The sequence below is a fragment of the Phocoena sinus genome, chromosome 17 (genome assembly GCF_008692025.1).
Source record: "Phocoena sinus isolate mPhoSin1 chromosome 17, mPhoSin1.pri, whole genome shotgun sequence".
In the NCBI taxonomy this organism is placed as follows: Eukaryota; Metazoa; Chordata; class Mammalia; order Artiodactyla; family Phocoenidae; genus Phocoena; species Phocoena sinus.
Window position 1 is genome coordinate 18,369,216 of NC_045779.1, and position 25,314 is coordinate 18,394,529.

A 25,314-nucleotide genomic window follows, 5' to 3' on the forward strand; every position below is an offset into this window, starting at 1 on the left:
CCGCTTTACTGCAGTAGATGCCCAGTGGATGCACACTTGGTGGTGCTAAAACAATCCCATTTCATAAATGCTTAAACATTGAAACAAATAAGCAGACATCATTCATGCCTTTAAAATGACATAAACCACGGAGAACTCCTAGTTGAAACAATCTCTTAGGTATTAAAATATCCATTTTGTAAATTACCTAAAATGGCTCTCCTGAGATCCCAAATCTACCAGTTACCACTTCACTTTGATCTGTCTAGACCTGCCAAGATAGTGAACAACAAAGGCATCCATTCCTCTCCTGGGCATGCGATGCTGAATGGTATGAACGTGAACTTGCTTGGGACTGGCTTCCGCAAAGCCATTCTGCATCTGAAGCTTTATCATATTCAACGTACGTTGAGTTGTTGAGTTGATAACAGGACTGCTTTGCGAGGAAAGCCAAGATAGTAGGGGGTACAGTTATTCTCTCAGCAAACCAGTTTTATTCACTTCATGTTTCCTTGTAGGAACTGTAATTCAGTGACTCCACACTTATTTCACACCTGGTCCGTGACAATGACTCGTTCCATAGTTCAATTAAGAAGTCCTTGACTGCTTTCACTTTAAATCTTTAGTCTTTTGCTGCCACAGATGTTGGGGACACCGATATAACGAGCACAAAGGATTTGCTCTGATTTACGTTAACCTTCTGGATTTGAGGAAGGGACTCTTGCAAGTTCTGCTTTACCAGACAAATTAAAAAGCACAATTAGAGCTAGACAAGCCTCGGAGAGTCTATGAGGTCCCTCCCCTGGGGTCAGATAAGTACTATCCCTTCTGTAGGGATTTAAGACTCAGAGAAACCAAGGAACACATTCAGTCACACAGCAATTCAGTGGCATGAACGGGCAGGAGCCAGGTCTCCTGACCTTTAGGGCAAAGCTGGCTAACTATGCTGTCTACCGTCTGCAGATTTTGTTTTAGCAAATGTTCTGTGATTTATTTCATCTTCTAGTTATAAACTTTTCTTTCTGCTAGAAATATTCCTTCATAACCATAGTTCTATCTTCTTATATTCATGCTTTCACCTTATTGAGTCTGCAGCCCTCCTTATTTCTCTATTCAGTTATCTTTAATATTAATAGACTTTTAACTTCCACTGAAAAATGCAAATGTTGGGCTTTCTTTTCCTACATATTTTTAAAACCAGTTTTGGCTGACTTTCAAATGAAATACAGCTTAGAAAACATCTTACTAAAGACTATAGGGAAGATGTGGTTTTCATCAAGGTTATTCTTTCGCGGGAACATTTTAGGTGGCGTCAAAAATACTGCAGATTCATCTAAATCATAGTCGCCTTCCCCAAATCACCAAATTAGTAATTAACGCCTCCAAGTTTAAAAGGAAATATCAGAAGATCATCCAGTTCTTCCTGAATTCTTAAAAAGTTGTCTTCTTTTTCCTCATGAGAATCTTAAAAAAGTTCTTGTGATTTTTTATCTGTTTTTAAGCATTTGCTGTGTTAAACTGAGAACAGAAAATGTTCACCCCATACTCAATGTATAAGATAATAGCTTACCCAAGGACGCTGAGAAAAATGGAGGCTGAGACAAATATATAAGCCAGGATGACTGGTTTTCTGTTTAGTACGTTTAAATAACACTTGGTACAATTTGGAGGGAGGGGGGCAAAGGCAGTTTTGAAGATGAACACATGTATGTTGAGATAAAAATGTGTGCTTCTCCTTCGTTAGAGATGGTGCTGGAAATGCAAGGCAGAATTCAAATAAAATAAGTAAAAGAATCATGCTAAATTCCTGTTCAAATAATAGGAGTCTTCTCTTTCAGTTCTGATAGACTGCCAATGACCTGCTTCAATACTATTATACATCCTTATGGCACTTATAATATTCCAATACTTGGAATATTCTTGACCAGGAGCCTGTTGCTGGCTTGAGTTTCTATTCTAGAAACACTCTGATGAACTTTTAACCTTTATTTTTTTTCAGAGTGGAATTAATTGCCTCGGGGGCCTGGGATGCAATGCCATGCCCGTCGCTGGGATGGATAAACTCCTGCTGCAGCCACTGGGGAATGTGGGGTGTGCCTTCCTGGACTCCATTCCTTAGTGACAAATGCATTGACCCAAACGGAACTACCCCTTACCAGTCTGAGATTCAGACCAACTCCAAAGAATGTCAAGAAGAATTCCAGGCACAGAGGGAATGCTGCACGTCCCAAGAACAAGGGAGAAATTCAGGCTCTGATTGGCACTTAGGAAGGGGTTTCCTTTGAGGCCCAAGAATTCAAAATCTACTGACTACCATCTTGTAATGGGGAAAGCAGACTGAACTCTGGAGGGACAGGAAGAGTTACCTGCCGAACCCCAAAGTCTGCCCACCGCCTGGTTGAAAGTTGCCCAGTGTTAGCATAAAGGTCCAGGGCCTTTCCTGCTGCTTTGCTGGTCTCTGACAGCTGCTCTAAAGGTCTCCAGGTTTACCTTGCAGCATGGGCTATACTTCCCAAGTTAGATTACCTGCATGTGCTAAGTTTCAGGCAATGGCAGGAGTACTGGAGGTAGTTCTTTTTTCCCTTTCAATAGAATCACAGTATCTACTGGAATGACAACAGACTTGATAACAAAAGGATGTGCCCTTGTCGTATGGCTGCTTGGGAGTAGCAATGTTAAAAATCCACTTGTACTGAAGGCAGAGAACCTCAGAGCCATGAGAAGCTCTGGAGGATTCTGGTGGAAACGTGTAACATATATTTATAATTGGACCAATTATATACATAATTATATATATATAATTGCACTATTATAATTGCAGTCCCAAATGGACTGCAGTGGACACAGTGGAGGATGATACTTTCCATTCTTCACTCTGCTCTGGAATGAATGAGATGGGGCACAGAAAGCCCTCTTTATAGCTTCATATGGAGTCCCTTTGGCTCGACCAGTTACCCTGAAAACGTACAGGCCATCAAAGAGATGAGAAGCCTATGAGAGCCAATCATCAAGTCCAGAACAAGCCCATTCTGAAGAGGCCTCCATTCCTCTTGGAGGATGTGGGAACCCCTCCGCCCTGCAGACAGGGCTTCTCCCAAGGAAGAACTGGAATGCCCTGGAAAATGGCATTTGTTCCACAGAGTGGGAGGTTAAGGAGCCTCTTTCCATGCAAGACAAGGAAGTTGGAAGCTGGTGAGCGGCTTGCTGCTCCACATCTCTGCTGTTAGGAGCTTTTACTGATATTATTAACGTCCTGCTGTCCCTTGTCTTTCTACTGACACGTCCCTGTGGGTTTCAGATCACTTGTGAATTTGTGTTCTCTAAAATAACCACCCCTGGCCTGTCTCCTTTCACTGCTGTCCGAATTGTCATTTCATGATCAACTCCTAATGTCTACTACCTCAAACAAAACCTCAGTGTACTTAGTGATTGACAAACGTCCAGAAATACTTTCAAATTATTTGCTACTCTGGGCAGCACACATAAGTCTACTTAATTCTAAGTCCCATGGTCATTTTTCTTCCCCTACTTACTATATTTATATTGCCTACATCACCATCCTGCTCTGACCTCTCTGTAATTCTGGGGGTGAAATTCAAGCTTTTTTTCCCTTAAATTTCTCTCTGGCAGATGATCACTGTTGGCATTAGTTAATTGTAAATACGGAACTTCTCTGCAATGTTTTTCTGAGACATCACAGCCACAGCAACTCAAATGACTAAGCCTGCATGGAAAAGTGAAATTAAAAAGGTTCTCACGCTGGTCTGAGAGAGGCCTCTGTCACACCCTGAGCTCTGAGACACTATAGTAAATCACTGTAAGTAACACATTTTAATGTGATAAATAACTTCTTGCGATTTAATTGTTAAAATACCTTTTCCAGGAATCCAAGTCGGAAAAGAAGAAGTAAAACTGTCACTGTTTGCAGATGACATGATACTATACATAGAGAATCCTAACGACGCTACCAGGAAACAACTAGAGCTAATCAATGAATTTGGTAAAGTAGCAGGATACAAAATTAATGCAAAGAAATCTCCTGCATTCCCATACATTAATGATAAAAATTCTGAAAGAGAAATTAAGGAAACACTCCAATTTACCACTGCAACAAAAAGAATAAAATATCTAGGAATAAACCTACCTAAGGAGACAAAAGACCTGTATGTAGAAAACTATAAGACACTGATGAAAGAAATTAAAGATGATACAAAGAGATGGAGAGATATACCATGTTCTTGGATTGGAAGAATCAACATTGTGAAAATGAGTATACTACCCAAAGCAATCTACAGCCGTAATGCAATCCCTATCAAACTACCACTGGCATTTTTCACAGAACTAGAACAAAAAACTGCACAATTTGTATGGAAACACAAAAGACCCTGAATAGCCAAAGCAATCTTGAGAAAGAAAAACAGAGCCAGAGGAATCAGGCTCCCTGACTTCAGACTATACTACAAAACTACAGTAATCAAGACAATATGGTACTGGCACAAAAACAGAAATTTGGCTCAATGGAACAGGACAGAAAGCCCAGCAACAAAACCATGCACATATGGTCACCTTAGCTTTGATAAAGGAGGCAAGAACATACAATGGAGAAAAGACAGTCTCTTCAATAAGTGGTGCTGGGAAAACTGGACAGCTACATGTAAAAGAATGAAATTAGAACACTTCCTAACACCATACACAAAAATAAGCTCAAAATGGATTAAAGACCTAAATGTAAGGCCAGACACTATCAAACTCTTAGAGGAAAACATAGGCAGAACACTCTATAACATAAATCACAGCAAGGTCCTTTTTGACCCACCTCCTACAGAAATGGAAATAAAAATAAACAAATGGGACCTAATGAAACTTAAAAGCTTTTGCACAGCAAAGGAAACCATAAACAAGACAAAAAGACAACACTCAGAATGGGAGAAAATATTTGCAAATGAAGCAACTGACAAAGGATTAATCTCCAAAATATACAAGCAGCTCATGCAGCTCAATATCCAAAAAAACCCCAGACAACCCAATCCAAAAATGGGCAGAAGACCTAAATAGACATTTCTCCAAAGAAGATATACAGATTGCCAACACACACATGAAAGGATGCTCAACACCACTAATCATTAGAGAAATGCAAATCAAAACTGCAATGAGGTATCACCTCACACCGGCCAGAATAGCCATCATCAAAAAATCTAGAATCAATAAATGCTGGGGAGGGTATGGAGAAAAGGGAACCCTTTTGCACTGTTGGTGGGAATGTAAATTGATACAGCCACTATGGAGAACAGTATGGAGGTTCCTTAAAAAACTAAAAATAGAACTACCATACGACCCAGCAATATATATCCTGAGAAAACCATAATTCAAAAAGAGACGTGTACCACAATGTTTATTACAGCACTATTTACAATAGCCAGGACATGGGAGCAACCTAAGTGTCCATCAGCAGATGAATGGATAAAGAAGATGTGGTACATACATACAATGGAATATTAGTCAGCCATAAAAAGAAATGAAATTGAGTTATTTGTAGTGAGGTGGATGGACCTAGAGTCTGTCATACAGAGTGAAGTCAGTCAGAAAGAGAAAAACAAATATTGTATGCTAACACATATATATGGAATCCAAAAAAAAAGGTTCTGATGAACATAGAGGCAGGACAGGATTAAAGATGAAGACGTAGAGAATGGACTTGAGGACACGGGGAGGGGGAAGGGTAAGCTGGGACAAAGTGAGAGAGTGGCATGGACATATATACACTACCAAATGTAAAATAGATAGCTAGTGGGAAGCAGCCGCATAGCACAGGGAGATCAGCTGGACACTTTGTGACCACCTAGAGGGGTGGGATAGGGAGGGTGGGAGGGAGACGCAAGAGGGAGGAGATATGGAGGTATATGTATACGTATAGCTGACTTACTTTGTTATACAGCAGGTACTAACACACCATTGTAAAGCAATTATACTCCAATAAAGATGTTAAAAAAAATAAATTAAAAAAAAACCTTTTCCATGGCACCAGCATGATTTCAGAAACCAGCTCATAGACCTTGGTTCTCAAAGTCTGAAATTTAAATGCTATCAGATGACAAATCCCTCACATCATTAAAATTTTCTAAAGTAGCACTAAATGTCTGCTTGGTAGGTTTAATATGACAGTGAATTTTGGGGGAAGAATACATTAATATACATAAATACATATATACACACATTTTAGTATGTGTATATTACATGAGATTTGAAATATATATCTGCACCAACAAACGTTAACCACTGTTGAGTGTGGTTTTTTTTGCTTGTTCTCATTTGGGGCCAATACTTAACTATCCTATAATAAAATGTTTTTTTTGGTTTTGTTGAATCCCAGGGAACATGACAGCTGGAATCAAGAAAAACTAAAAATCAACGAACCAAGCAAAAAATTTCAGGAATGAATAATTTAACTGAAATGGGAGCTAAAACTCTTGTACCGACTACTCTCACTGTTCTGGCAACTAGTAAAGTCAGGGCTGTTCATATTTTTAAATTATAATTTCATCATGTGCAGCACCAAGCTCAAATAAGGCTTCGTTATAGGGTTATTATGTAATTCAATTCATGGGTTCAAAATGTCTCCTATGCCTGGAAAGCCTAATTGCAATGGTATTGTCCTTGACTTCTGACGAGAAATCACTGAAGGGGAATTCAGGGACCAGATTTAATTTTAAAATAATAATAACATAGCACATTTGAAGTAGCCTTCTAAGTTGCTGAGCGTTTTAACCAGTCTTCTCTTTTGCACTCTGGGCATTTACGCTGACCTGAAATTTAAGTTATGAAGTAGGATCCCAGGGTGTCCTATTCGCCGTTGTTATCTGAGCCCATACAGTCCATCTCAAAAGCCCGTTTTCCCATCCCTTAGCCATCTCTTGGCAAACAGCCCTGCTCCCTGCCATTTGCCACTTGTTCTGGGCTATTTTAATTCTGGACAAGCTGTGGTAGTAGGCTATATTTAAATTGGCCTGCTCTGTGAAGAAACACGGCAAATTCACATGGCACCTCTTCCCTTTTTGACATAATCCAATTGTGCTTTGGCTTTGCACAAGCTGCATGAGTTTCTGTGTCATACGTGCTGGCTTAGCTCCCACTCCCGGCCTCCCGGGTGTTTACCACCCAAAAGGTGCAGTGGGGGAGGGCTTCTGGGAGGGAGGAGACATGGCAGGGACCCAGGAAGCAGTCACCAAAAACTCTGAGACACACGAACAACAATGAAAGGAAAAGGAAAGATGCCCCCAGCTCCTGGCTGCGTGTGACTGGAATATCTGCAGAGTAATTTCTCAAAGGCCGATCTGCAGATATGAATTTTTGTAAAACAAAATGCATCTACTGAGAGAGCCTTAAGAGAAATGGCACGCCCATAAAAAGCCAGCTTTCTCAGGTTTCTGAGTTTTTAGATAAAGTGGACATTCTTAGAAACACTTGGATTCTAACCGGTCCCTCTGACTGGCCTCACCTCCACCCCCTGCCATTGGTTTATACACTTCTGTGCTAGACAGAAGGCGTACGTCCTATCCCCTTAAAATCATTAAAATTTAAATAAAATGTAAAATACGGTTTTCTAGAGAACTGCACCTGAGGTCTTGTAAACTTTCAGAGTTCAAAGCTAGCCGAAAGCCAAAATCTATTATGAAGAATCTGAAGACAGTTAACTCTCAAGGGAATATTTTACAAGTCCAAGACTTTTGCCTTGAGACCTTAACGTACCAATGCTGTATGGACATACTCCTTTTGCTGGCAGTGGAATTAAAATCCAGACTAATTATAAGATCCTCTTCATCTAGCCGATCTAGGGAGCTGAAGTACAGAAACCAGGATTTCTGCCTATTTACTTTTGTGATATTTTCTTTGACTGCTTGGCCCATTAGACTTCACCTGCGGTCAGCCAGGATTCTACTTGAATTTTTGCTGAATAAACTTGACTACCCAAGCAGGTGGTAAATAACAGACTTCTGTTTTCTGGAATGAGCAAGAAACCATCTGAGAAATGTCATGTTAAAAAAGCATTCACCCACATAGACTTATGAATTAATACAAAACCATTTTTAAATGTCCCTAACAAAGGAGGGGCCCTAGTAGACTATTTGGTTACACGTAGTCAGGGCTACAAGCTTTCAAATTTATCTACATAGTAGCAAAACAGAGATGAAGAAAATGGATCAAAACAGAGATGCCTGTTTTTACTAGAAGGCACACAAGTGTTACTATCATTATGCTCTGAATATCATGGAAACACAACTCAAAATAAATCCCATATTACCCTTACTGCTCTAAGCTTTAGGAGAGCTAATTCCCAATTTCGACCGATAAAATGCCATTTTCTTTCCCAAAGGCATTCCCCCAGGCTCCCTGGTATTCTTTCAGGTAATAAAATAACCTAAGGTCTTCTTAGTGTTTTTTTCTTTTCCTAAAATATCGTCCAAGCTCATTCTTAAAGGCAACATGACAATGAAAAAAAATGTGAGGGACTCTTCCACCACAACTACACACAACTATTTAGAATAAATCATGCAGTTATGAGACTGGATCAAGGACCTGCTATGGAAACGCTGCCAACGGGAGTATAATTTTGGCTACATCACAACAGAGAATGGGAGTATAATGTCCCTAAAGGACCCTCGAATCCTTTAATGTCGCTGCTCCAACAGTCATTAGGACTTTCCTCCCATAACCAGCACCCCCTGCCCTGAGAACAGAGGGAAGGAAAGGTCTTGATAAGCCATCTTCTTAGGTCAGGATCAAGGTAGGAGAGACCAATTCTGGCCTTAAAAAATTAGTTTAAATGATCATTAGCACTTTTGAAGACCTATTTTTAATAACTTCCTAATTATTAGTTCAACTTTTATTATATTATGTGCTTCTCTGTGACAATTACCAACTAAAAGACACACGTATAGATCACACATACTCCAAGATTACAATACCAGTACATTATTTCTAGAAACGACAGAGTAGAGGGGAAGTTAAGGGAAATTCTATCACATTTCTTAAGGAACCTGGGAGAGGAACGACCATTAAGCAGACAAATAAAACCACAGGTGGTAGGAGCTGAAAATAAAGGGGCAGAGGCCAACGTCTGGGTTTCGGAGGACAAGGACGGCTGAATAAATGGGACAGGTCCCAGAAGTTTATACCGGCGGTGGGCATGCTTCACACAGCCTGAACAACAGGCTAAAAAACTGAGGCTGGGAAGGTATGAGCAGGGTGATGACCTGTGAACTCTGCCCTCTGTGGCCTGGAGGTCAGCCCCTGCCTTTGGTCATTACACAATATGACAGGACAACAAAGGAGAGGTGCAGGTTCCTCTTAGTCAATTCAATGACTTGTAATCCATAGAGTGTCACCACTGGGAAAATCCAAATATCTGGGATATATTTATTGCATTAAGCCAGCAAGGATTGATGATGATGATAATTACTGTTGACATTTACTGAGTGATTTTTTATACACCAGGTTCAACTTGCATTATCTGTTGTAAAAACGTTATGTGCAACAGGTCCTGCAACCTACCCTGGGTTACCAGCTGGTGAATGGTGGGAGCTAATCTGAACTGAAGGCAAGAATTGTGCACACACCCCTCGCCCCAATCCTAGTCAGGCTGTAGACTTTCCGTATGGTGGTCTTTTCATTCTCTCCATGAGCGCCTGGTTTTTCTCATCATCTGAATTACTAAAAGATGAACATTCTCTTCCAGATATGACTAAATTAACATATACATTTCTCTTTTGCATGAGTTGATCGTTGTATATAATAGCCTTTTAGCGATAAACAATTCTCGGTTTAAACAAAAGTATAATCAACACTGTCGAGCAACAAGTTGATTATGAGCTGCACTAGCTTTCCCTGTGATTTTGCTCCAAGATAAGGGATTTTTTTTTTCCTATCAACATCTCCCTCAGACCTTGGTAAGACGCTGAGGTGTTGCTGTCTTTCACTGGGGTTTCAGTGGGTGACACACCCCAAACCCCCGTGGTGGTGGCATATGAAGCCCCCTGCCTGCTGGGCCACCCTGAGGCCACCATGCCATCCATCCTGGTCTCTGTTGTCTCCCTTCATCTGGAGGCTCTGACTGTTCCCTCCCCACTACTGCCCTCGACGTGTCCTTAGGTGTCACAGCATTTTTGACTTTTGTTGGCATTGAAAGCCCGATACCTCAGTCTACGGTATATTGTTACAACTACAGCATAAATGTAATCCTTGGATTAGATTAGCATAATGGAAACTGCACGGTCTCCCTGGACTTGCTCTATAAATGTAGACACATTATTTAGGATTCACAGACTTCGAAAGTGCCAAACTAAAAATATCTCTTACATCATACTGGAACGCACTCAAAGTTGAGTTTCTTGCTGTTTGTCTAATCCCTTCCTATAGTGGTTACAAGCATGAGGTTTAGAATCAGACTGCCTGGATGTGAATTAGCTCTTAGCACTCGCTGGCCTGTAACTCAGGGCAAGTGACCTAGCCTTGTGACACCTTTGTTCCTTCATATGTTAATTAAGAATAGTGGTAGAACCAACCTTGCAGAGTTATTATGAGGATTACAGATGATACATGTAAAGCCTAAAAACAGATGATACATGGGCATAGAATACTCAACATCATTATAGACACTATCTAGCCATTTAGTTAACTGAATAACTTAAACAGATATTAGGTTTCTAAATAAGCAACACCTCCAAATGGTTCAATAAAATATAAAAAACAGCAAGGGAAGTCTCCCTCTTCCCTTGTTCCTTACCCACTCTGGTACTAACCCAGCACAGCTAACCAGTGTTGCTGCTTTTTATAAAGATTTTTTCAGAGTTTCTTTAAGGAATACAAGTTCCTGTTTTCTCCACAACAGGAAGCAATATATGACACTTCTGTACCTTCATGAAATGCAGCCAGAATACCGTGACCAAACCAAGCATTAGGTATCGTACTGTGCCGAGTTACTGCACCCTTGACCTTCGAGACGGACGACACTGAGTGTAGCTACCCAGGGGAAGCAGGGCTGCTGGGGGCTTCCAGTCAGAAGACCTGTATCTGTGTCCTGGTCCCAGCGTCTGCAAGCTGTGCAAACCTGCGCAGCTAGTATACTTAAAAGTCCTGGAGGCACAGAATTGGTTGTCAACGCGTGTGCTGTGGGACTATGAGATATGAAAATTTGAAGACTCACACAGACACACACACACACAGCATTACCACCAGTCAGAAGCTACCAAAGCCCATAAGGCCACTCCTTCCACTCTAGAAACAGCAGCGGGTGAATGTGGAGACTGTGACATCTCTACTCCTGACCCGGTAACCTGGCCGGCCAGGTGATGCTCCTCGTCTAGGGTCACAAAGGTCTACATTTCCTTGAGGAACAAAGAGCCGGTGTGGCCTGCGCTCTGTGCCTTAGATCTGCCTTGCCCAACTTTTTCAGTGTGGAGCCGGTTTCTCTGAGAGCTGTTCTAAAACTGCATCAACAATAGCTTTTACCTGACCCTAGGCTTAAGGTCTGGAGATGAACCAGAGGTAAACTGGGAAGGAGAAGAGATGACCCCGAAGACTCTAGTGGTTTTCACGTCCTTAGAAGCAGCTAAACGTGTTCGGTCCTCTGAAAGCATGGCTGACGGGCCCGAGCCCCAACATCCGGGTTCTGTTGCTCATTCCTTACTACTTATGACCAGAGGCCTCTCACCTCCCTGTGATATTTTAGCTTCCTCATCAATAAAACGAAGGGGTTAGAATGAGAATTCTAACTCATTCTCATAATAAAATGTTACGTATTTTCCCCACCCATATGAAATCAGAAGAGCGTGCCTATGATCTGGTTTGCAACGGCCCATTTCCACCTCCTCGGCTTCCCCCTGCTTCCTACGGACAGCCCTTCCATAAAACCTGAGAGCTCCAAGGTCTGAAACTACAGCCTGAAGACCCCTGGGAAAGTAAGAGTTCTAAAGTTCCTTTCAACTTGAATATTCAATAACTGTGGTAGCTACACATGTATTTCTAGGGAAATTCGCTTATTATATATAAGTAAAATCTAGGCCTCTCGGGCTTCCCTGGTGGCGCAGTGGTTGCGAGTCCGCCTGCCGATGCAGGGGACGCGGGTTCGTGCCCCGGTCGGGGAGGATCCCACATGCCGCGGAGCGGCTGGGCCCGTGAGCCATGGCCGCTGAGCCTGCGCGTCCGGAGCCTGTGCTCCGCAACGGGAGAAGCCACAACAGTGAGAGGCCCGCGTACAGCATAAAGAAAAAAAAAAAAAAAAAAAAAAAAAATCTAGGCCTCTCTTTATTGGTTTTTAATTTTTTTTTAGAGTGATAATAGTCTTCCTACTAAATCATTTTTCTTTGGTAAATAAAGTAGCGGTATCAGATTTAAGTAAGACTGGCGAATGTACCTTCTAACTAAAACTTTCCTATAACGTGAATGATAACGCGCCCTAAACAATGGCCTACACACAGCAATCACGTGGACAGTGAAAAATGAAGTTGTATGTCTTTGACAACAACGCAGATCCGAAACCCTAGCAACAGAGGTCTATACCTATGATCATAAAGCCTAAACGTCCTGAAGGATCCATGGCTGATTATTTTTGTAAGTGAATCTCCAATGCTAGCCACGGTCTTCAAACATCCTGTAATCTTCTAACTAAACCTCGAATTATTAATCATGATATCAACATACGTTGCAAAATCTGGAAACTAAGAAAGACCTCAGAGATCATTTAGTTCTAACTAATTTGTGCAGACCGGGCAGCTCAGGCCTGGAGCAGTTAAGCTGACATCACACTCACATGCGCGCACACACACACTCTCAGGTCCACAACAGAGATGTCTGCAGTATATGACCCCAGCCTCCCCAGGGCCAGCACCCATGGTGACAGCATGGCAGGAGGCATGAGAACAGCACCATACGGGAAGCAAAGTACTAATATTCCTAATGAGCTGGGCAAAAGGTATCACTCCACCAGCCATTAGGTGGCGAAACTTGGGGGACGTGCCATCGTCCTGGGACTCAGGATGCATTGTGGGCCGGGCCGGCTCTTTTAAACGTCATTGCCAAGAACTGGGCTACTCTTCAGCAAAGCAGACTGTTAGATGCTGCCTAAATATTTTTTTTTAGTTAATTATACTACTACTGCATTCACTTTTCTTACTCGTGATGAAATGGATGGGAGGAAGGAGAGGGAGGGAAGCAACAGCTCAGAGAAAGGCGGGCGGACAGGGAAAGCGAGGAGAGGAAGAGAGAGATGGCGGTGCCCTGACTGCTGTGGGTTCAACACAGCAAAGGGCAACAAAGCAGCAAATATTCCAGAGTTATGCTTTATGCTGACAAACTACCTTAAGTCCCCGAGAGAAACATGAAAATTAAAATTTTAATATTTATAGACTACCGTATTGTGTGTGTTGATACGCGCACACACACACACACGCAAATAATGATAATAAACGCACAGTACTGCCCTGCAACCACTAAACATCCACATTCCAGGAACTTTATGAAACACTTTATGAACAAAATGATTGTGCTGGACTCTCCCTACAATCCTCCAAGGTTACTATTCTATTATGTGTAAGGAATCGTGCTCCGACAGGTGGTGGTCTATTCAAAGTAGACAGAAAACAGCAGAATCAGAACTGGACCCAGGTATGTTTAATGAAAAAGCCCGTCTTCTTTCCTCGAGAAAATAATTAAAATGTTGTGTGTGGGTGTGGGGGGGGGGGAGCTGCCAGTGTGTGACAACTGTTTGCTTACTATACTGGTTTTTGTATTTAAGTCACACATAATCCTGATAAAATGAACTTTCAGTAAGCTGATCATTCAGATAAAGATTCTTGTCAATTCTGCGAGCTACAGACAAACTAAAACGGGAAATTAAACAGCATCCCTAAACCAACTCTCCTTACCATTGTCCTCCCAGGATCAGAACGTTACCAGTGGTCACTTGGGCATGTAAGGCTTGCCTTAATATAGTAGGAGCAAAACCCCTACTGATCCTTCAGTGAACCAATCTGGTCAAGAGAGCCGAAAACACTAAGTGGACAGATGTGTTTATCCAATTATTTCAGGCGAACAGACCCAGCCTTAGTACCCAACACACTGACATAGCCCCATTCTTCTTTGGAAGCAAGTGTTCATGGATGAACATTCTGTTTTTGGATGACTTTCTTTGTAAAAGGTGCTCAGTGTTCTTCTGATTACCGGAATCCAAGTGTCTAGGCCCGGCTCCCCACACCAGAACCACTCCTATGTGTCCTGTGTGGTTAGTAGGACCTACCCCAACTCTGACCTAACTCAGCCCACAATTATCCCCTCATATTCCTACTTCGATGCTCTTAGGCCATGGGAAGTCTTCCTAAACACTGTTGGATTTCGCGCTCCTACACCCTGTCCTTTTCTTTTCTTTTTCTTTCCTCTTTTTTTTTTGTGGTACGGGGCCTCTCACTGTTATGGCCTCTCCCGTTGTGGAGCACAGGCTCCGGACGCGCAGGCTCAGCGGCCATGACTCACGGGCCCAGCCGCTCCGCGGCATGTGGGATCTTCCCGGACCGGGGCACGAACCCGTGTCCCCTGCATTGGCAGGTGGACTCTCAACCACTGCGCCACCAGGGAAGCCCTGTCCTTTTCTTATAACCCCTGATGCTGCCACTGCCAGCCTCAGCCTTCCCAGGGGTGCCCGGCAATAGCCATCTTTGACCTCATGACGGACTGGAAGACGGGGAGAGGTGACACAGAGATGACCACGCTAGCTCTTAGAAACCCTCCGAAACACGCCTGTGAAGCCGTCTAACCCGAGCGGAGGTGAGGACATTTTCCCGAAGTTCCACAATTACCCCTTATGGAAGGCTCACTATGCGTCAGGTGTTAACACAAGATCCATCTCACACATTAGCTCATTTAATCCTTTTGATGTCCCTCTGGGAGAGCTCCATAATGAATCCTATTTCTACTGATGAAGAAACCAAGGCTGAGAGCAGTTAAATAACTCGCCCAAGGCGGAGTCAAGACTTTGCCTGGTTCCAAAGCACGTGTTCTTCCCACATTGCAGGACCTTATATTACAGCGTGGATAAGACCACTCCTTCTTACTAGTCTGGAATCTTCCTCCAAGTTTTGCCTGTCAAAGACCCAAACTATTATTAGGGAAGATGTGTGAATATTTTAGTCTAAAACAGAAGACCCAGAGGCTGTCTGCCCAGCCACACAAGGCATTCCACTCTCTATCAGGAAGTTTTAATTTTTTCTGTGTCATTAGGCCAGAGATGCCAAAAATATTCATGCTGTGATGGGTACCAGCAGTACTCTAAACTGTAGAAAAAGATTTTAAATGAAAAACTTTAGAATGGATACATTTGAATTTAAACAGGTACCACGATATTTTATTGGAGGCACTTTACTGAACTGTATCTTGTTTTTTTAAAAAGATAGTTGAACGTAATGTTGATTATAGCACTGCTTGTGATATGGGGTGTTTGAGGCAACCTAAGAGTCCACCACTAAGGGAATGGTCAGTGAACCGCAGTACATGCATACTTTGGAATACCGTGCAGCTGAGAACCCACAGCCCAGGTGTACATATGGCCACAAGGATAAATCTTAACACGCTGTCTTGAGGGGCAAAAAATATAAACAAAACTAAAAAATGTATACAGGAATGTTATTAATCTATTAATAATTATAAATAAAAGAAAAGGAGCTGTGTGACTTGGTGCCATTCATATAAACTAAAAAAATATAGAAAATGACACTTTTCCCTTTATACAGAATCAATGACACTTAATAAACATCTATTACTGAGTGCTTCTAGAGTGGAAGGGGACAGGCCTGGGTAAACAAAGGGGACGAGGTGGGCCTTGCATACAGAAGACCTGAGGAATGTGATTACTTCAACCTTCTACACTAAGGGGTTCAGCAAAGGTGAGGGGGGCGGGACAGGGAGGGGTGGGAGGAGGGGAAGGTAGGAGGCAAGAGGGAAGACAGAGAAGGAGACAGTCAGAGGGTGGACACAAGTTACGAACCCAGCTCAGAGGTTTGCTTCCACAGGGTCATTGTAATCTCGTAGTTCTATTTCGTGGTGGTGTAATACTCTGTCCTCAGTTCTGGGAACGTTCCACGTGCTCATGTGTACACGGTCACCCCCTCAACCCCACCCCTGTACAACCAAGCCTGGACTGGACCCAGTTTGCAGGCTGGAATACTAACGTAAACTGAAAATGGCAATTGTTGGCATGAGAATTGAACCCTTGGATCGATGCCTATAAAAAATGCTCCATTTTCTTTTTATAAATACACAGACTGGCAGAGTATAAACACCGCAATGCGCAGAGAGCCAGGAAATGGAGAGGTGGGCTCACAACTGGACGTGACTAAAAGTTCCCTTCCCTGCCCTGCCCCCTGCACGCACTGAATCCAGCGGTGGCAGTGACCACACCTCTCCTTCCCTGGGACCCCAGCCTTGGAGAATCCGCCTGTCTCTTAACCTCAGGCCGAGTGGGGAGGCGCTGGGGTGGTGGTGGGGGAAAAGCCGTCAGGAGCCAGGAATGGTGAATGAACTCCTAAACAAACTCTCCACTGACACATCACTAAAAATAAGTATGCTTACATGCGTGACACATTTTTGGAACAGTACACTGAACTCTCTCTTTTCTCCTCTCTAGGGACTTAACGTTTCATACGCATCTTTATAGGAAACAAAATGCAGGTACAAGAACTCTGAGCGTGGTAGGTAGGAGCTGCTGATGTCTGTGATCAATGCACATTTGCCAAGAGCTGCAGAGAACGGCTGGGCACGTGTATCAGCTGCTAGTCTGCATCCCGGTCAAATGCTGATAAGGCTCACTTGGGCATTGCCTTATTTAGTCAGGCTTCTGTGCCCAAACCCTGGTGCACAGTGACAAGCGCACATGCTATTACCAGTCTTTCTCCTCTTGGTCACTGGTGCTGACACACCAATTACAAAAAGTGTCTCCATTACTTCGACAGCCTCTTGCCTTTCCCAGCAGGTAATGGTATCACAAATAAGCCTGAACACGTCTACCGGGCAAAGAATTCCCATAAGCAACACCGAAAGTTAAACTCTAATTCTTAAGGCTTTCCACCCCCTTTACCCCAACACTGAACAAATTATAATGTTATACATTAATACTCTATTGGCTAAACTGCTTATTTTTTGTAGAGTTGTAATATTATTACTCTATTTGGCTAAACTGCCTTTTTTTCCATAAACTAGTATTATTACTACTTCTAACTATATTATTTTTAAAAAGAAGCATAGTGTTATAAACAGCCTAATATTAGAAGTCAATAATTTGACCTAGACCTTACTGTGCTCTTAACTGCACCAATATATATGAACCTTGTATGTCTATATACACATATACGTGTATGTACATAAACCAATATATGTATTTAAATGATCTTCTGCAAGAAATCTAGCATATGAGCAGTTTTAATTGCTTAGAGAATGAGGAAGCTCTTTATGTATTGATAAGGAATGAATTCCAATACGTGCTGTTAATTAAAAAAAGCACAGAGTACAGAACAGTGTGGATTCCAGTTATAATCCTATATATACGATTCCAAGACCTAAAAACCTTTAAAAACCATCATTTTCTTTTTGTAAGTTTAGTGCCAAAACTTATTTGACAGTAACACCTGAATGCAACTGACATGAGTTGCATTTATGGTTCTTATGGCTATTTACGGTTCTTATTTATCCCACCTGGTATGAATATTCAGTTTCCCTGGAGAATTCATTTCTTTTATTATTCAGCGCTGCTCAGACCCCCTGGAGGGTGTTACGTAATTTATGCTATATGCACCATATTGCTTTTCTAAAATCCAATAAACTGAATTCTAAAATGAATCTGCACCCAAAAGGTTTTGGAAAGCAGTTACGGACCTGGGGTATGTAACCATCTGCGTCAAAGGGAATAAAGTGTGTATCTGGATGTGTGAACATCAGAAAAATTTTATGAAGTCCTAAAAACACTGGTTGTCTTTCGGGAGAGAGATTTACTACTCAGCCTATTCCACTTTGTAACTTTAAAAGTTTGATCCATGAGCGTGTATCACGCATTCACAAAATAAAGAAAAATTTAAAAAATTTTAAACCACAAATTATAAGCATACCACGAGAGCCCGATCTACTTAAAATCCATCCTGTTAACAAGTCTGACAGGCAACGCTTCACACCCACTGTCAGTGGGTCCCTTTGACCAAACTCCTTCAGTCACCGTGAACTCTGCTTTCTTTCGACTCTCGTCTTGAGCACATCCAGGTCTTTCCAGTGTGTTCCCCTCTTCCTCTAAATACTGTTTGCCTTTTGCTTCTTAAATGAAACCTTTGTCTCCCTAACCCGCCTGTGGTTACTTCAATTATGTCTGTAACCCTCTAAAACTCATGTAGTTGGCCAGATATATGCTTACTTATTGGTCCTATTTTTTCTATTACACTGGAATCTCATGAAAGTAGGGCTAAAATATCTGGCTTTAAAAACTCTACTTGCGGGGCTTCCCTGGTGGCGCAGTGGTTAAGAATCTGCCTGCCAATGCAGGGGACACGGGTTCGAGCCATGGTCCAGGAAGATTCCACATGCTGCGGAGCAACTAAGTCCGTGCACCACAACTACTGAGCTCACGTGCCGCAACTACTGAAGCCCGCGCACCTAGAGCCCGTGCTCTGCAGCAAGAGAAGCCACCGCAATGAGAAGCCCGCGCACCACAACAAAGAGTAGCCCCTGCTCGCCGCAAATAGAGAAAACCTGCAAAGACCCAATGCAGCCAAAACTAAATAAATGAATCAATCTAAAAAACCGAAAAACAAAAAAACTTTACTTGGCACAGTTTTTCTTACATGGATGGTCAATTATACTGTGTGTATATCTGGTCTTCCTAATGAGCCTTCTAGGGCCTGCTCATATAGTGATATATATTAGCTAAACTGAATTAAGCCTAGAAAAGAAAAATTACTTCCCAGGAAAGCTTTAAAATGAAAATAAAATGGAAAAAACAATCAAGGCAGGCTTTTGAAGACTCAAATACCACTTGTAATGACAATTAGAGGTAGAACCCTGGGCTGACAGGGAACCATTCTGAATTTACAATTTCCAAATGCTGACACATGCCCCGATGGTGGAGAAAACTCAGTTATGTTTTGGTGCTCTTGCATACAGAAGAAATGATCTAACAAGAAATGCTCTGAGTTAAAGAAGCAAGTTATCTACTAATCGTGATGAGTCCTGAAGACCTAAACTAAGAGTCAGAATCTTTAAAAATTATTGACTTCTAAATTTAGAAAAAACCCAAATCCTTATCTTAGAATCCCTGAAATCACTTCAAAATGATTTTTGAAAAGGTCACTAAATTGCATTAGTACACATATTCATTTTAACAATTAGTCCAGTTTCTCCTTTTTTAAGACTTAGCAGAGACTTTTGAAGAAGAGTAAAATTCCATCCAGTGAAGTGAAACTTGCCTCTATACAGTTCATCCAAGTCTACTGCTTTGGCACTGGTAACAAACCTTTGATTCAAAACCACTCGAGGGACTTCCCTGGTGACGCAGTGGTTAAGAATCCGCCTGCCAACGCAGGGGACACGGGTTCGAGCCCTGGTCCAGGAGGATCCCACATGCCACGGAGCAACTAAGCCCGTGCTCCACAGCTACTGAGACTGAGCTCTAGAGCCCGCGAGCCACAACTACTGAGCCCATGTGCCACAACTACTGAAGCCCGTGCGCCTAGAGCCTGTGCTCCACAAGAGAAGCCACCACAATGAGAAGCCCGTGCACCGCAACGAAGAGTAGCCCCTGCTCGCCGCAACTAGAGAAAACCTGTGCACAGCAACGAAGACCCAACGTAGCCAAAAATAAATAAATAAATTTATTTTTTAAAAAAAACATTTAAAACCCCCACTCCAAAGAGAAACCATTTTTTCTCCTTTTTATTCTCGTAAATTAATCCTACTACAGAAATTCACTTTTTTTTTTGGCCATGACCCACAGCTCATGGGATCATAGTTCCCCGGCCAGGGATTGAACCTGCACCCGTGGCAGTGAAGGCTCCGAGTCCTAAGCACTGGACTGCCAGGGAATTCCCAAGAAATTCACTTTTTTTTTTTTGCGGTACGCGGGCCTTTCAGTGTTGTGGCCTCTCCTGTTGTGGAGCACAGGCTCCGGACGCACAGGCTCAGCGGCCATGGCTCACAAGCCTAGCCGCTCTGCGGCATGTGGGATCTTCCCGGACCGGGGCACGAACCCGTGTCCCCTGCATCGGCAGGCGGACTCCCAACCACTGCGCCACCAGGGAAGCCCGAAATTCACTTTTAAACCATGTCTGTGTAATCACAAAATAAAGACAGAATGCCTAAACAGTTCTCAATACAAATATGTACTTGTTGTGACTAATAATCACTGAACTTTTTTCTTTAAGCCAGAAAAAACTTGGTCAGAATTCTAAGTCACCATTCTCACTTTACAGATGAAAAAACCAAGTCCAGAGAAGTCCCAGTTTATTGGATGTGTTCGATCTGCTGTGCACTTTGAGGTATGCAATTATCAAGAAGAACTGGCTAGACATTTTTAAAGAAACAAGTACGTACCTATAGCCTGTTAAGTACTGAAACAGAGGTCTGCACCCAATGCCAAGGGCAGAGAGAGGAAGACGGAGGGAGCTAAAGAAGGCAGGCCCGGGGGGCATGGGGGGGAGGGGGGCACTTCCGCAGGGACAGGTTTCATCGTCCCCCCTCCTCCGTGGGTCCGCTAAGCCTCCTGCCACCCTCCCTGGCAGAATTTCAGCTGCACCAGCACTTCTGCCCGCGAATCGGCTGTTTACTTGTCTGGCTTGCCCAAAGGGCAAGGGCCGCCTCTGAAAACCCATTTCTTGACCATACGTAAGGTCAGCACGGAGTAGGCTCTTGGTCAGCGTCCATCAAATGAACTGGATCTACACATGACTTTGCGGTAAAAATGGGCCAATCCAGAAGGATGGTGGATGCTGACTTTGAGTGGAGAAGTAGGAAAAGTGGGAAACAGGAGAAGGCAGATGTGAACAGAAGGCAAGAAAAAAGCAAGAGCTAGAAGGCCAGAGATAGTTAAAGGAACATGTGAGCGCTCAAGGAAATGCTTTATGCAGAAGGCAAAACAAAAAGAAAGTTAAGCCCGTGGACGATTTCTCAACAGAGATGAATGTATGTTTCATTCTTAGTTAACACTAAATAAACAGGTCAGGAAACGAGACACTCCTTAGGTTATTGGAACAATCTTTTTTCCCCACATTTCCGATAAGACCTAGTAAATATTTCAGCTGTGTAGAGCTGACCTGGCCTTAAAAAATGACTTTCAAACTATGCACTTCTTTTGTGCACGGAGTGAAAACGTTACCTAAGAGTTTGCTGCTTGGCAAACACAGACTCACTCAGTGAAGGGAGCGTTATGAGATACCGGAAAGGAGGCTGCTGTGTAAACTGTGAAAGACACCAACAAACCAACCCAAAGAAATCCATCTATTCTAAAACCACAGGATCCATTAAACCAAGCTACCTTCAATAAGGAGGAAACAGATTTTCTATAGAAACCTTATTAGAGAAGATGGTGTATTTGTTTAGTTAGATCCGATTGTCATGTCCTTCCAGGTTTAACATGATAAATGACTCCCAGGGCCTAACATAACTGGAGTCATGGCAATGGGCGTGTGTATCTATCACAAGTATGCCACTAGCTAGAGCACGGTCCTCTTTAAAGCAAGATGGCAACACACAGTTGCCATCTGCTATAAATCTAGCAGATTTATAATGGTAATTAAAGCTTTGATTTTTAAAAGAGGTGATAACCCCAAAGGTATTTCACTGAAAAGTACACAATAATCACAAAGCTTCAGTAGCACACCAGGAATCAGGTACATTACAAGATGTTCCCCATTGTGCTACTGTTGCCCTCACACCTGCTTCTGTGCCCTTGTCTCATGCTCTTTGCTCTGCTTAGAACACATTCCCAACCCCCCAGCCATTTCTGCTGCCCAAATCCTTCTAGTAGTTCAGGACCAAACTCTAACCCTCTCCCCATAAAGCCTTTCCTGATGCTCAAAAAGGATGAATCACTTTGCTCTTTTAAACTTTACCCAGAACTGAAGATTCTGAAAACCTGATTCTATCAGGGCACTTACCCTTCACCTTGGATCACGGTGACCCGTCACGTTCTACCACGAGGCTCTAAGCAGCTGGAGATCCAGCATTATCTCGGGCTCACTTGCAAACTCCTAGCAGCACCCCCTCACAGAAGCACCAACAGTATTCACTGAGATAAAGAGGGGGGGGGTCTGGGTCTTCCACGAATTTTCACGACACGAGTGGCATGTGGGTCTGTACTAACTTCTCCCTATTTTTTACTTTATTCTTCTGATGTCATTTTGCAAATGGCAAATTTACCCAACTTCATATGGAGAGAAGCATGGTTTCAGTTGTTTCCCTAAAGCCTAAGCAGACACACTTAGAGAATATAGTGAAGACGTTTTAATAATCTTACAATAGACACTGCACACTCTTTTTTCTTTGATTAAATGGAGAAGTAGTATAGGAGAATTTTCTATCCAACTTTAATGTTATTTTCTCATACTTTCAAGGCTGGCTGTCTCTTCTAAACAAGTTGATTGAAGCAATATGAGGGGGGAATACAGAAATGCAGGGAAGTAGGTGGGCCACTGTGTTGAAAAGAGAAGTCCAATCAAATCCTGTTTATTAGCAAGGCTCTGAGACCAGGACAAAGACACAGGTGTTTAGCTTAAAGCTGTTTAAACTTCCATGGCAGGCAAAACACAATGCTGAATCAGGCTGGTCTCAAAACAGAAACCTGCATCACAAAAATTTGTCTTTATGGCTGCAGTTTGCACATACCCTGGGGCAGCCTTCAGGCGCCTCACCCAGAGGCCTGGCCATGTACACAACAGGCTGGGGTCTCTCTTCACATTTGTGTGTGATGTCTTAGGAGAAAATCATTCGTCCTATTCTAGAATTGAGTGAGAATCTCCACAGCCCTCCTTCTCAGAGACCTATGACTGCCAACGCACTCCTACTCACCCAATAACTGAACACGTCTATAATACCTGAACTTCTTCAAAACCCTGGATAGTGCCTCAAAAGGCATCATATCCTCGTTGGATATGCCCAACGAGGCAGCCAGAGAACAACTTTACCAAAAACCTCTCCCTGCGCCCCATGATAAGAGCCCACACCTGCATAGCACTTGCTGGTGCCAGACACTGTTCCAAACGCTTAATACATAAGAACTCATGGGAGTACTCACTCCAACCCCATGAGGAGGCATCATTAATCATCACACCCACTTCACAGATGAGGAAACTAAGGCTTGGAGAGGTGAAATTGTTCGCTTGAGGCCACTCAGCTGAAAAGTGACAAAGCCAAACTTGTAGTTGCTCTGGGCTCTTCATTGCTATACCATGTTACAGAAAGATTTCAAAAGAATTCCCTAAACTTCTCTGGGCAAAAATCAGGCTGTCATGTCAAAGATTTATGTGAACTGCTTCCCCCTTTCTCCTGTCTGAAGTCGTCTGCGACACAGCCAGATCACATTCACCTCCTCCTGCATCTTCCGACAATGATGATTAAGAGTTGCCTTACGAGCCTCTCTTCCCAGGACCAGACTGACCAAAAAGAGGGGATGGCATTTTCTCAGAGCTCAAACTATGGTTCAGAGCCAGGCACACACGACCATCCCCGACATATTTCTGCCAGAAATAGGATAGTTGGGACCCAACCGTTGGAAGACAGTGGGCAGTGGGGTGTGGCAGTAGACGCCCGCCCCCCCAGCAGTGGCTGGCAGCCCCTGGGAGACACAGGGACTCTCTTGCAGAGCACAGAAGGGTGGTCCCCCACTGCAGGCAGGGGTTGCGCTCGCCTCTCTGCTTTTTCAAATCAGGCTTCCCAGGCACAATGCAGGCCTCACTCTGGTCTGTCCTGGGGCAGTGATGGGGACGGCAACTTGCTGATCTGAGGGAGCTTCTCTGACTGTGGGAGTTGGTGGAGCAACGAAACAGGCGCAGCCAAATGGCTGGAAGGGGAATCTGGGGACAGCCTCCAGAGCCCAGGGCCTCACCTGTAAGATGACCTCTTAGCACTGGAGAGAAAGTCCTCAGCACTTTTTCTGTACCTCTCTCAGGCCGATCATAGAAGCCTACCTTACTCACCTCTCCAGCTTCAGTTCTAAGGGAAGCATCTGAACGCCATCCAGGTAGACAGGAGAAGAGCCAAGGTGAAGTCGGCCACAGGGAATGAAACAGGGCCAGGAGCGGGCCTGGGTGGACCTGCCCTGATTCACACACCCCCGAGCCCAAGTAAGCCAAAGTGAACAGCAGGCAAAGACTCTACACCAACCTCCCTTTTCCCAAGAATTCCTCCTCTTCCTTGGAACAAACCTCCTACCTGGTGATGCTCCCACACATTGCCTCAACCTCCACATAGCTCTTATTTAATTTCCAGCCGCCTTGCTAGTTGCTTACATGCCCATCTCTCTGTCACTTGGTTATAAATTTCCAGGAGGATGGGTCCCTACCGTTCTCATTTTGATTTCTCCCAGGGCACCAACCTTCCTCCCTTGCTCTACACAGAGCATACATTCGGGAGAGGGTGGAAATGATTACAAAATTGACTCCAGGCACTTCCCTGGTGGTGCAGTGGTTAAGAATCCACCTGCCAATGCAGGGGACGCGGGTTCGAGCCCTGGTCTGGGAAGATTCCACATGCCGTGGAGCAACTAAGCCCGTGTGCCACAACTACTGAGCCTGCGCGCCACAACTACTGAGCCCACATGCCACAACTACTGAGCCCGCGTGCCACAACTACTGAAGACCTCGCGCCTAGAGCCCACGCTCCGCAACAAGAGAAGCCACCGCGACGAGAAGCCCGCGCACCGCAACGAAGAGTAGCCCCTGCTCGCCGCAACTAGAGAAAGCCCGCGCGCAGCAACGAAGACCCGACGCAGCCAAAATAAATAAATTAATTTTAAAAAATTGACTCTAACATGAGAAAGTTATCATCCACTTTCCAGTTCAATTGATTACCTTGTTTGACCCTCAGGACAATCTCCTGAGGAGCTATCACATTCCCGGTGTGCAGCTGCAGCGGCATGAGGCCTGGACAGCTCGAACCACTTGCTTAGGACACATCATTGGCAGCTCCAGGACCTGAAGCCAGACTGGGGCTGCAGTGTCTGTTCTTAGCCACTAACAGTTTAGACGGCCTCTCTGTGCCCTGGAACCACGTGGATATAAATGACAATAGAGGTTTTTTTGCAGGGAAGAAACAAAAGAGAGC

The 25,314-nt window shown here is 43.5% G+C and overlaps 1 protein-coding gene and 1 long non-coding RNA gene across 5 annotated transcripts in view; one reads left to right on the top strand and one right to left on the bottom strand.

Annotated features, from left to right (window-relative positions):
- LOC116742309 overlaps positions 1 to 1,997 on the top strand; it is a 190,988-nt gene extending 188,991 nt beyond the window's left edge. The window contains exon 7 of the long non-coding RNA XR_004346413.1: positions 1,979 to 1,997. This is a non-coding gene — a long non-coding RNA (uncharacterized LOC116742309). The remainder of the gene's footprint in view (positions 1 to 1,978) is intronic.
- Positions 1 to 25,314, bottom strand: part of JPH1 (junctophilin 1) — an 80,680-nt gene that overhangs the window by 31,180 nt on the left and 24,186 nt on the right. The window lies entirely within an intron of this gene.